The sequence below is a fragment of the Falco rusticolus genome, chromosome 4 (assembly GCF_015220075.1).
Source record: "Falco rusticolus isolate bFalRus1 chromosome 4, bFalRus1.pri, whole genome shotgun sequence".
NCBI lineage: Eukaryota > Metazoa > Chordata > Aves > Falconiformes > Falconidae > Falco > Falco rusticolus.
The window spans coordinates 76,230,333-76,243,632 of NC_051190.1; the positions used below are offsets into that span (position 1 = coordinate 76,230,333).

At 45.0% G+C, this 13,300-nt stretch overlaps 1 protein-coding gene and 1 long non-coding RNA gene across 5 annotated transcripts in view; one reads left to right on the forward strand and one right to left on the reverse strand.

Annotated features, from left to right (window-relative positions):
- The window catches only part of CDK6 (cyclin dependent kinase 6), a 147,399-nt gene extending 138,835 nt beyond the window's left edge, over positions 1-8,564 (reverse strand). The window contains exon 1 of one of the 4 annotated variants that reach the window (XM_037382433.1): positions 8,388-8,564. The gene's annotated coding sequence lies outside the window, so the exon portion shown is untranslated. Of the gene's footprint in view, positions 1-390; positions 765-1,666; positions 1,725-1,784; positions 2,015-8,387 lie in introns of those variants that run through there. The other 3 variants (XM_037382430.1, XM_037382431.1, XM_037382432.1) reach the window with 3 other exon arrangements.
- On the forward strand, positions 1,814-3,068 carry LOC119145768. Its single transcript, XR_005103526.1, has 2 exons — positions 1,814-1,885; positions 2,797-3,068. It is a non-coding gene; the product is annotated as an uncharacterized LOC119145768 (long non-coding RNA).
- Positions 8,565-13,300: the final 4,736 nt, after the last annotated feature.

Consider the following 13,300-nt stretch of genomic DNA (forward strand, 5'->3'; position numbering starts at 1 on the left):
CCTTCCCTACATGGCTGATACAACACTACAAAGTTATCACGGTCTGCACAGAAGACTACAACACACAGCTACACAGCAACCGCCACTACTGAGCAATGGGCTGCATATGATGACCCTGTGAGACACGGGTGGTGGGGCTGGCAGGGCTGAGAGGAGGATTGCAGGACTCAAAGGTTTCTTCAGTGCATGTGGTGGAGTCTTGGAAATACATCCCATGCTATATTACTGTTACTTGTTTGTAACTAGCAGCATTTGGAAGTTTCAGCCTTGATCTACTCTCCCCAGTGCTAAGACCTTCGTGAACACATCACGAGAGACATGTTCCTGCCCTGAAGTGCCTGTGGGGAGGAGAGACACGTATATATTTAAATGATGATAATAATATGTTACCGAGCAGTGTGTGCCGAGATAGACTCAGCAATGTACACTTCAGCAAACTTGCTAACATGCAAGCATTTTGGCTGTGGACACCGCTGCTGCTGGATGCGTGACTGGCAGTTCCTTACAGACCAGCACGATGAAAGATGGTCTTCAGGAAGAGCTCGCTCTGCTGTGTGGTGCATGAGGCAGGAGAGCAGAGGCGCTTCTTTTGCATCCACTTTCATCTGCACTGCCTGCAGGACTGCGGGCAAAGCCTCTCCCCTCACAAAAGCTCCACACCAGTCCTCTCCCTTCCCCCTACCCCTTGGTAATATAACGATATTGGGACCGCCGGGGCTGCAGCCCTCTCCTGCACTGCATTTTTACCGTGCGAGGATGAGAGAGCCCCCGACGGCTCAGTCGGCGACCCCCTAACCCGAGCCCACGCACACAGCCGGCGGTGCGGTGCGGTGCACACGTGTGCTGACCGGCCGCCTCAGCCGCAGCTGAAGAGCAGCCCGCTGGCAACCTGCGCCCGCCGCCCTGCCCCGGCCGCACCACCCCGCCTCAGACCTCAGCTGCCACCCCCGGAGCTGCCACCGCACCGCGGCCCGTCCAGCGGGCAGCCCCGCGCCCCCGTATCCCCGGGCGGCGCCGAGCGCGCCCCGCCGCGGGGGACACCTGCCCCGCAGCCCCCGCCGCGGCCGCCCGCGCCCCGCGCCCAGCCGGTGCGGAGGGCGCCCCCGGGCGGCGGGAGCGCCACCGGCGTGTGCGTGGCCCCGGGGCGGCGGGCCTGCCTCAGCGCGGCCGCTGCGCCGGGTGGAAAGTTACCGCTCGCCCTCCCCGGGCACGGCGGCGTTACCGGGGTGCCCCCCGCCCCCCACCCCCCGGCTCGGCACCGACCTCCCCTCCGCGGGCGCCCCACACGCGGCAGGGGGTGGCGGCGGGGACGCGCGGCGAACCGCGTCCCCCCCGGCTTCCTCTCAGGGGACGGAGCGGGGGGCCCGGCTCGGCCGCTCGGCAGGACGCTGAGGGGACCTCCCCGGCGGCTCCCCAGGAGGGCAGCCCCCTCCCCCGCGGCCCCCTCCGCGGCCGCCGACACGGAGGGCGCCCCCGCGCCGACCCCGAGGCGGGTGCGGCGGCAGCGCGGGGCGAGCTGCCCCCGGCCCCGGCCGCCGAAGGGACGCGTCCGCGGTGCCGTCTGCGGGGGCTGCGCGGAGCGGGCTCCCCGGGCCGGGCGGGGGGGCGGCGTGTGGGCCACGCCGCTGGGGCCGGCTGCGCGGAGCACATGGGCGCCCCGCGTTACCTGGTGTGCGCCACGGCCGCCTGCACCGCCACCAGATCCCCAAATAATCCTCAGCCCCGGGGGGGGGGGGGGGGGTGGGGGGTGGGGAGGGAGGGGATGAGTCCTCCCTAAAACAAACCTCCCATTGAGCGAGGCGGGGTGGAGAGCCGGCCCGGGGTCTGCCCCTTCACATGGCGATGTCTCCGGCAGGTCCCGGCAGCGGCCGCCCGGGCCACACAGGTAGCTGCTCCGCGGCCCGGCCGCCCTCGGCTCGCATCCTCCTGCCGCCGCCGCCGGGCTGCACCTTGGCGCAGAAGGCAGCTCGCACTCGTCCCCCAGCCCGCTCCTCCCGCCCCCACCCTGCCCGGGCAAAGCGAGAACGCGAAATGAAAATCGCGGCCGGCGGCCCCCGGGGAGCTGCAGCGCCGCGACCGCAGCCCCGCCGGCCGCAGCCTGCCGGTGCGGGGCTCGGGCACCGGCCCTCAGCGCTGCCGCTGCTCCGCGCTGCCCCCGGCGCCGCGACGCGCCGCCGCTCCTCGCTCGCTCCCTCGGCCTCTGTTCAGCCTGGGAGCAGCAGCAGCTTGCTGCCTCCCCCCACCCACCCCCCCGCCCCAACTTTTTTTTTTTTTTCCCCTTGCTTTCCCACGCTGGCTGAATGTGACTTGACCCCGTTTCAAAAAAGTTTGACATAGTGCTTCAACATTTCCGCATTCCTCCCCGACTACAAAGGCTGCAGCCGCCTCCTTCTGCTTTCTGTCTCTGCTCTCTGTCTTCACACTCAATGAAATCCTTCATGTGCCTCTGCCAAAGGCAGCCGCATACCGCAAGGGTCGCCGCGAGCGCCGCGGCCAGGCATGGCCAGGGGCGAGGCGCCCCGGGGGGTCCCGGCAGGGCCCGGCCCCGGCCCCGGCCCCGGCCCCGGCCCCGGCCCCGCCGCCGCGCTGAGAGCTGCACGGCCGCGGGCTCAGCCGGCTGCGGCAGCACTGAGAGCCTGACTCCCTCCTAGGGTTCAGTGTGCAAGGCGCTGGGAAATAACCCTTTTGGGGTTCGGGGGGTTTCTTCCCATCCTGGGAAATAACCATACGTTTGGGGTTTTTTCTCCAGAAAAACACAGATTTTTCTGGGCTGTTTTGCTACTTTTCATTTTACAGAAAGCGCAGGACTCCGGCAGGAAGTCAGCGCCCATGAATGCTTTCGGGAAGCATCAAGAAACTTCGCTGCTGAAGAACCCCCCCAGCAAAGTCTTTGCCCCGACAGGCTTGCAGCCGGAGGTGGAGGGCGCAGGGGGCCGCAGAGGGCAGGGTGCGTGGAGGAGCTGGGCATATAACCAGCCCCTTCTCTGATGCGCACAACATTTTGTACAGAGCTGATTCCTACTGAAACTGAAATTCAGCGCAGAAAAAAATAAATATCATAAAACAGATACCGATCTACTCCATCTCCATGGGGGAAACCAAATATCTGGAATGCCTAATTCCCAGCTCTCCCAGCTGCTACCCTCCAACACATGCTTTTCTGGACCTCAAGGATGATAATGGTCCATCTCCATGACCAGATCTTATGGTAGTTTAACTGGGAGGGAGTGGACCCAGATCCCCTCCTACAATGGGAAATGAAGTGTAACCAAGTGGGTTTATAACTGAAAAAGTGTATGTCAAGGACGTGGCATCATACACCGATTTAGAAAAACTAAAAAAAATAGATATAATACTGTACGAACTAAAAGAATTCATATCAGAAAGAAGCGTATAATATAATCACTCTATCTGGACTCACAGTGCTACTGAGCATACATGAAATCCTATAGCTTAAATAATATTTGTTTTCCTTGCTTCAGAACTGACCCCAGCAATTCCACATGCCCTTTCTATTTCTGGGAGGTTTAGAAGCAGCACCTGGGGGGCTGGTGAGGAGAAACTGGCTGAGAGCAGAAGGGAGACCTCTGATTTCCCCTGGAGAAAAGAGGGAGCTGGTACCACTCATATCTTCAAGGAAAAGGCCAGTGGCATGTGAGTGTTTGCAGGAGACCATGCATACTTTGCAAGAACTCTAATTTATGCTCATAATATATTTTAGTTTAAATCACAGAAATTCCTCTACAAGTTCTGAAGTCCATGATTTATCAGAAAAAGATGCTGAAGTTAATGGCAACCCCCCATAACCTTTACTTGCGAAAGTGTCAAGGATTCAAATACACAGATCAATTATTTTTTTTAAGATGTGAAAAATCACATCACATTACAAAGTTTGTGTGCACATACAGTACCTATCACCATTTCTCTGTTTTGTAACATTTATGGCTTTCTCAAATTTATCTTCCTTCCTTCCTTCCTTAACCCAATACATAGGCACCTGTAACAAGCTCGGTACAGAACACCCTCCTCAGGTTCCAGGGGCATTAGCTGTCTTGCTTTACACGTAGAAGACTTCACTTTTGGGGAAGGAGAAGTGAAGTCTTGGTTGCTGTCTCCCCCTGAAGATCTCTGGTTGTTTAAACTTCAGTCAGACCCTGGGAACTGCTGTTCCCCAGGAGGGACTGGGGGCACCGGGTCCTTTGGCCAGGTAAATGTGCAGCTTCACATTCAGGATGAACATGGAAGGGAGATTTCAGCAGTCCCCTGACATTTACCTCTGTGCTCAAATGTGCTGATTTATCACCCTTCTGATAAACCATGTTCAGCAAAACCTCACCTTTTCATCCCATATTCTCCCAATATTTGGGGGAAGTATACGCAATGGTTCTGTAGAAAGGTTTTATGCTGCCTTTGTGGTGCTGTCAGTAGAGATTGCCATGGGAGATTATAATCCTCGTGCTATCAAACTGAACGAATTTAATACATAAAAGTGCCACATAGTTAATGTGACTTTACATTATCCTCAGATTTTTTTCAGGAACTTTTTCAAAAAATGATGTGGCTATTTTTTTCTTTCTTTCCACCCGAATATCAGATAATCAAACTATGTTGTCACCTGAAATACAGAATTAAAAGAAGATACACAAACCTCTAAAATGACCTAAACCAATTTTCTTAGTTTTCTTTATATTCAAGTGAAGTGATTTCAGGAAAAAATTTCCAAACATGATTAAATATAAATATCAGCTAAAACGGTTGATACTACAAATAATTTGTTGTAGAGGCTGAAACTACTTACCTGAATTGTCAGAATTCTTTGAAAATATAAAATCCACTACATTTGTTTTGAAGTTCAAGGTCAAGAAAATATTTCAAATAGTATGTATTTTAGAATAGTTATAAATCATCAAAAATACACTTTCAATAAAGTGTTTTTTTCTTTTCATCACAACCTGTAGAAATGTTTAATCTTTTGTTTTCATGAAAGCAACATTCTATTGATTATCATTTCTGATTTAAAATAGGCAACTATACATTTATGTTTTATCAACAATAGAGGTTTCCCCATAAAGAAATTAATAAATCTCTTATTTCTTTTATAACTGAAAACATTTTAATTATTAGAAATTTACAGCTATTTTGAGAAAATAATGTTTTAAGAAGCTTATTAAATATTGTTATGAAATGAATTCTGAATACCATTTGTTGTTAATTCTAAACTTACTTAATTCTAAAGTATTTTTTGTTCTGGAAAAACACAAGTTTGCAAATGTGTATTGAAAGAGGAAGAAAAGAAATTTCTTTCTACATCACTGTTTTCTGATTTTACATCAACTGTTTCTTTGTGAAAAATATGTTTCCCAGTATTTTTCAATTCCAGTATTTTTAATTCTAGTAATTTTTTTTAAATCACAGCGAAAGAAACAACTTATACTGAAATGCACTTAAAGAGTAAAATTCTAATGCATTATTTGAATTGAAATTAAAGTGCAAACAAACTCTATTAAAACTAAAAAGAAATTATGCTACATGCTGTATATAAATTATTTTCATAAAATGAGGTCTGTAATGTTTTGCTGGAAATAATGAATAAGCCAGTGGTGTGGAAATGGATAACAAGCAATTACCAGAATGAGTATAAAGCAGTTGATTAAAATAAGCTGGTAGTGGTGGGCAATACCAAGAAGTGTGATGAATAGACTAAGACTTTCAGAAAGGATGAGACACAGTGTATTGTTTTGCTTTGCGCGTTTTATCTGTGTTTTGGGAACAGCTGAGCTTCTGCTGGGGATTCACAGTTTGACCTTACAAGAAATCTTCTACTAAACAGCATGAAACTTCCTTTTCAAAGTACAGATTTTCAGAAAGCTTTTGGAAAATAGTTTGCTTTGATTATGGTGTTATTACTGGGTTTTGTTTGTTCATTTGCATCTTCAGTCACAGTTATTATGATTTTTAACTGATTTTTCTGGCCATTTATCCTCAAGAAAACACCTGAACGGATGTGCGAGCAACTATCGTTATAGTAGAGAGACTATTGTCAACTATTGTGAATATGAATATTTAGAACCTGCAGCAGCAAGAAATTGTTTTTAAATGGTAGCATAAACCATGCCTTTTTTAGAAGTTCCCTTTAGCAACCTGAAAGAGGTTTTATAAACAAAACAGTATTTATACTCTGTAGAAAATTATTCCTGAAAAGATATTTCAAATATCACATCTCATACTGAACTTGGGAAATAATTACTTTCACCTATCAATACCTGTGTTATAGATGTGTGAAAATGGACTGTAAATATATGCTAAATATTTTAAGCTACTTTTAATGAAGCATAGGCATAATGAGAAATGTGATATAACTGAACACTAAGAATTAATTCCAATGTGAAATATTAAATTTTTTTCAATCCATACCTTCTTAGATAGTTGAACAAAGACACAACAAAAATCTAAATCATATTTACTGAAAAGTAATTCATTAACATCCCCATAATGTGTTAACTAATTCAAATGAGAGAAAATACTGTCTAATCCATGTACAATGTATGCAGCCACTGCCTAATTGGCAGTGATTAAGGCATCTAAGCCAATTACAGTATGAGGTTTAGTTTATTTTTCTTTCAATAAGAGCCTTTGTTTATAGCAGATAATTTTATGTTTTACAAATTGTATCTTTCCATTATTACAGCAATAAACTGTACTGCAGGGCTGTTGTTTCTTAGTACAAAGAACCATAACATAATGTTAGGCATTTAAACATATGCATATTTCCCCATATTTGTTTGTGTATGCTTTAGTAATTGCCAGTCGCAGGAGTGGCCAAGAAACGTGCCATGTGAAAAGCATGCCTACAACTAACACAAGCCTGTTTGCTCCGATAGTCTCTGAATACTCCAAGGAATGCACCTGAGTGAATCCACCTGTCGTATTTTCTTATCCAGCTCTGAAGGCAAGAGCCAGCAAACTTCCTTGGCTTTCTTCAGAAAGTTGACTTTGGGGGATTATTATGTGATGGAAGATCAAGGACAAAATGTATACCTAGTGTCAAGAAAACGGCTTGCAATTTGTATTTGCACAGTTCCCTCGAAGCTTTAGCTGGGAGCTGGGTCCCCGCTTGCGCTCCATGCTATGCAGCATCACACTGAAAGGCAGTCTGCACCAAACTGCTTGCAGGCAGAGTCAGGGAAATGGAAGGGTAGAGAAGGGAAAAGATTCACTGAAAATCACACTGCAGATCAGTAACAAAAAAATAGAGCAAGAAGATGGAGTTTTCTGGATCCCTGATCCTAGGATCTAGCACAAGGGTAAACAAACCGTGGCATGCTTGCTGCAGATGGTCTCCAAGGTGGTGGGGTCCCGGTGGCATGCTTTATGCCATGGGACTGGCAGCCAGGCTGTGCCACTGTGGAAGCTGCTAGGTAATCCAAATCCCTAACAGGAATGACAGCGAGGAAGCAAGCCAGCGGGGTCTGCTGAGATGGGCACTGGCAGCTCATCCTGGGACCCCACGGCACGCAGCACAAGGTGGGACTCCCAAGAAGCCAATGCCATCTCCCATCTGTGGTCCCTTGCTGGCACACTTCCTTTCAGCCCAGAGCGCCGAGCTGAAGGGTATCTGTCTTGGCCTCAAGATTAAGATTTTTTTGGAACGGGGCTCATAGGGGCAGAAGTATCGGCCACCCTGAAGCTGGCAATAGCCAACAGTTGAGGGACACAGTAGGAAGGGACCTGTGTTTTATTTTCTTTCAAGTGTTTTCCCTAATTTGCAGTCATTGCTCATTGGCATTCTATCCTAGACTTCTTTATAGGGACACTTGGCATGGGCAAGATTCTTCCCTCTTCCTTTCTGCTCCCTTCATTTGTTTTAGTGGGCTTTTACATCTGCTTCAGGTAAGTGTATTTATGTTTGTGCATGTATATTCAGTGGATGGCCATATCTTTTTTTCTTCACGCCTTTTGTAGAATGCTTATTCGTAATCTGTGTTTTCTACCAGTGTAGGGGAGAAGCAGAGACAGATCTTAAGCTGTGAAAACTGATGTTGTCCATGGAAGCTTTCAAAGAAAACCCTGTTTGATTTTTACACCACAATCCTAAACTTTTTGTGTCATTCAGGTCTTAAAAAATGGCTCACAATATGACTTGTTTTAGAGCGTAGTTGTGATCAACAAAGTTGGTCACAGAAAACAGGACTTCACCCAACTGATCTGGCCCTGAGTAAACATAGTCTTATCTGTTAGTAACAGTGACTAATATAAGATTTTATAAATTTTTCCTCTGTTAGTGTTTCACAGAAAGGGAGCAGACTTTGAATGTAGATAATGCATAGATCAAGTTCTTAAACATGTTCCAGTTGTGGGTTTCCTTCTGTCATGCAGAAAGAACTTACCTTATCCCAGAGCCCACACGGCATTTAACTGGTGGGTGGCCAGTAATCCTTTTTTGCGCTGCCCTTGGGAATTAATCAAATTTGATCTGGAGATCACCAGTTCACCCAGAACACCAGCATGCCATCTGCATAGTCCCATTTTGGAGAGCCATGGCATATTTGTTCCTGCTTAATGAAAAATACAGTGATGTTTGTCGTAGTGTGCTAGAAAAACTGGTGTATGCGATAGGAACATGCCCAAAGTATGATATCACTGTAAGTTAATGAACATTTAGCCAGTAAATCAAATAGAAACAGGACCACATGCAATCTCTTGTGTCAGCCAGTAGAAATAAATGTAATGAAAATTAAGCTGAAATTATATAGCATTTGACTACAGAAAAAATGAATAGTGCAAAACTACTGGGAGCTGGTAAGAAACTGCTGCTCTAAAGCACCAAAGAAGCACCATGCCACAACAGTCAGGTGATGGAAGGGATAAGGAATGGCTGCCGTTCAGCAGCTGCAATAGGGAGCTGTGTTTTATTATGTAGAAATACCTGAGAGTTACGTTGAATCATAGGTTGATTTGTATGGGTTTATCAGGTCTATGCTGTTTATTGCTCTATATCAAGAAAAAATTGGCTTAATTTACTGCACAGGTCTACGTTAGGCATTAAAAAACACCTTCTGAAGACAAGCACATAGTTAAGAGCAAGTACTCTAGCACAAGGTCGGACAACCACAAGAGGGAAACATCTTTGGGAATGATCCAGTTTTGCTCCAGAGAACAGGGATGGACTAGGTTATTCTGAGATCATCTCCCTTCTAGCTGTATGCATTTCTGATTGTCTACCATTCCTGAGTACACAGACAGTAATTATAAGCATCAACAACAGCTGCCATAGAATGCATTAACATTTGGATAGAAAGTAATTTTATATATCCTGGAAAAGCACTGGGAACATGGAAAACCTGTAGCTAACTGCTCTCTAACATGTAACAGCAAGTGTTTGATACTGATCATTCTGTCTACACTGCCACATCAGTGACCCACCTGTTTCTTCCCAGTGAGCTGGTAAATACATAGCAACAATTTGGAAAGGGGAAAACTTGGTCTGCCTTACACAGTTCCATGGATTAGAAAGCTGGGATAAGAAGGAAGACAAAACTTTAAGAGCAACCAAAATTAGTAGTAATGACAACAAATTATAACAGCCAGTGTAATTTACCTGTGTTTGGCATCCAGTGATGCCACTTCTGTGTAAACTGTAATAAATGTTGAGTGCAATGCTGCAAATGTTGGTAAGTCAATATGCTTACCTATCACATGATGTATTTAAATTAGAAACTCTATTAGATAAAGATATATATTTCTACATCATATATATTACTCTGCCTACAAAACTGACTTTATATTCTTATCTCTATGGAGTTATACCTATGTAATGTTGAAGGAACAGTTGCCTTTTTGAGTGTCATGGAGGCTGCTATGGATTCTTCATCTCACCCTAGTGCCGTAGGGCAGGAGCTAATGTCTTCTGCAAAACAATTCCTTCCATGTTACCCATGGCATAGACTTAGAAATAAAGTGCTATTGAATCCAAATTGTCACTCTCACTGTTTTTATTATACTGCACATTTGTGTAGACCTCAATATTTCTATAGTAGGCACAAAGTCAAATGTATGCTGAAGTCATGTAGATAACAGAGGCTATAAAATGTTGTTGTCTACTGTTTTAATGGAAAATTGGACTTTGCAAATAGTGGGCAGGTGTGTTTTTCAATATAGAAGCGCTTCTGCCAGTTTTCTGTAGAGTATGTGATCTCATTGCACATGGATTTACATGCATAACTTCTATTAAAATCAATCAATGTTACTTGCGTAAATGCCCTTGCTTGTCCATAGGAATAATATATCCCTTAAGGCTGCAATACAGTTTAACCTGTTTAGTAAATGTAATGTAATACTATAGTATGAAAAAGACTTGGGAAACTAATGTTAAGCATGCACTAACTCATTTTAGGAACATTCCAGATTCATAAATACATGAGCTGTTTATTATCCACACATACCAGAAAGCTTCTATCAAATATAATTATGCAGGAGATTATGTACAATGGATGCCTGCCAATATTCCCTACTTGTACGGCCACTATTATAAGATGGTCAGTTCTGAGTGTGCAGTCTGGCCTTCATCAAGAGATACCCTCCTTAGGCTGCTTTAGAAAATTAATTATTTGTTTTCATGCGTGGTGCAAGCAACATAGAAAACACCAACACTGATGTCAGGATGTCACATTTCTAATTCCTATACCAAGCAGAGGAGGTAAATGGGGGGTTTCAGGCACCAGATAATGGCAGCAGCCAATTTAAAAAAGAAGTACAAACAGCTGCACTGGGTCCAAATAAAGATCTCTGTAGTGCAGTCTGTGACAGTGGTTAATAATCTATGCCTAGGAGAAGAATTGAAGTGTAGTACTATCAGTTCCCTGCTCTATTATTACTTTTTTGATATAAAGGAAATTGTCTGATGCCTAGAACTAGGGATTAAAACCCAAAAGTTCAAGTTCCTAGCCTTGCCTCTGCTAATAGTGCATAAAGCTGAGTAAATAAGAAACTCTGTGCACCAGCCCAGCCATTGCTAATATGATTCAATTATTCCTGTTTCACAGGGTGAAGACCGTGAAAGTCCTACACAAGGGAGCACTGTCATTATTTATGACAGTGAAGTAAAATCATTATTTATCTCTTCCTAGCTAAGAATACCCTGAATTTTAATGGGAAATTGCATCACCTTTCAAGCGTGGGTGTATATAGGTGCACATGCGTGTACACACACAGCTCAAATATTTTGCTCTGAACAAGATCTAACATTGCTGACAAAATCTCACCAGGTATTAAAAAGAGAAGACATTAAAAGGCAAAAATAATTACCTGAGGGTTAGACTGTATAATTGCATATTTTATGATAACATAAACATATTGAAATCAAATTTAATACATTACAAAGTTATGAACAAAATTGTACAGAATACTTGTGTTCCTTCTAAGCTGAGACCTGGGAGTGCTGCAGTACTCCATGTCAGGGCAAGACCAGGGTGTGTACAACTCCCTCTTCCTCCTCCTTTCCCTATTCTCTATGCCCCACTTTCTGCAGAAAGTAGACCCAGATTTCTGGGCTGGACAGGACCTGAACACCTTCCTGCCAGGCTGGAGAGACAGAACTCAGTGACTTACTGGGATTCTTCATTGCAGGTTGGCTTAGATTTATGTCTGAGCAATTTCTAACATCCAACTAACGTAGCTATTTTGTTTATTTATTTCCTCAAAGCTTTGCCATGTCAAAATTTACTGCACATATTTTCTAAGTACTTAGGGAAAAACAACCAGAAGCAAGAACAGAAAGCAGTAGAGAGGTAGGTGCATACAGCCTGCTCCATCCAGCCTGCCCACTATTGGTATAAGAGGAGCTGTAACTGAAATTTTTCTAAGCCTCTGCTTCGCTCATTAAACTTGCCTGATCTGCTTTTATGTCACAACTGGAAACATCAACCAAATCTACCCTTTGGCATGGTTCAGAAGCGAACCTCTCCATACTAATTCTATGACTGAATGTTTCAGTTTATTCTTATATATGGCTCAATTCCAGGAAAGACTAATGCATCAAAATGTAACTTGCAAGGAATTTGGATGTCCAGATTTATAATCACAGTCCCAAAACTCCCACTCTCCTACTGCCTAAACTGAAGTAGACCAAATTCAGTAATTCAGGTTTTGCATTTGGGGATACAGCAGTTTCCAGAAATGCCCAATAGCAATGTAGAACAAAAGTCATTAAGACAGTAATTTTAAAAATCTACCAAGAACAATAGGCTTCTCTTAAGCCTATTTGAAGTCAGAAGTTAGGTGGGTTTCTTTCCATGTAAATGTTTACATATTGTTTCCACAGTCCTTGAAAGCTCTTAACGGTTACAAGTAACAGCTTTGCCGTAACACCTGCCATTCAGAGAAAACCAGGTTGCTGCAGTTAAAAACTAAAAGTGTTCTTATATTTATCGTATAGTTACTTTCCCATACTTAAACCACTGTTTATCAGAGACTAATTATCCAAAGGATTTTATTGCAAGATAAGAATCTTATTGCAATTTTCACTTTTTTATTACATGAGCATGTGGCTAAAATACAAACACATTGCATAGGACTGCCTTTTCTCTTGAAACCACGCCTAAAGGAAAAAAAAAGTCATGCGGCACCACCGAAAATATTGCTTCTGTCAAGGTTCCTTCTATCAGCTTCAGCCTCCTTAGGAAAATGTGAATCCTTTTCTTTGCTGTTCTAAAAATGGTGTAAAATGTTGGGATCACATGACAGATGTTTTTCTTACCTGGGATGTTTTTCTTAAACTGGGAAACACCTGAAAACTATTAGGTTTGGAGTATTAGGTAGAGAAGCAATGAGTTTTGGGTGCCAGAAAATGATCGTTCATACCTAACCTCAGCGTACTCTGCAAAGACGCTGTGGAGCCCTGCGAAGCTGCTAAACTCAGTAAAGGCATGGCATGAAATTTATGGGTAGGAAAATGGAGACAAAAAGACTAGAGCGAGGTAAAGACAATGGAGGACAACCTGAATTTTGCCACCTCAATCTGTGAGCCGGCTGTTCCTGCCACAGGAAAGGGAACGGCAGGGCTAAGGGACTTGGACAGGACTCTGCAGAGCTGAGCTGGATCCAGCTGCTACGATGGGAGGGAAGGGGGGGTGAGAGGCAGAGGCACTGGAGGCCCGTGGCGCTTGGCGGCCAGCTTGCCCAGCATGGCTACCAGCAGTGCCATCGCACCTCCTTCCTGCCAGTGGTTGTCCCCGTCTTCTGGCATAGGCAAAGCAGGCAGTGAGGCCACATTTTGCTGCATCCTTCCTCCCCTTGCCCCCTT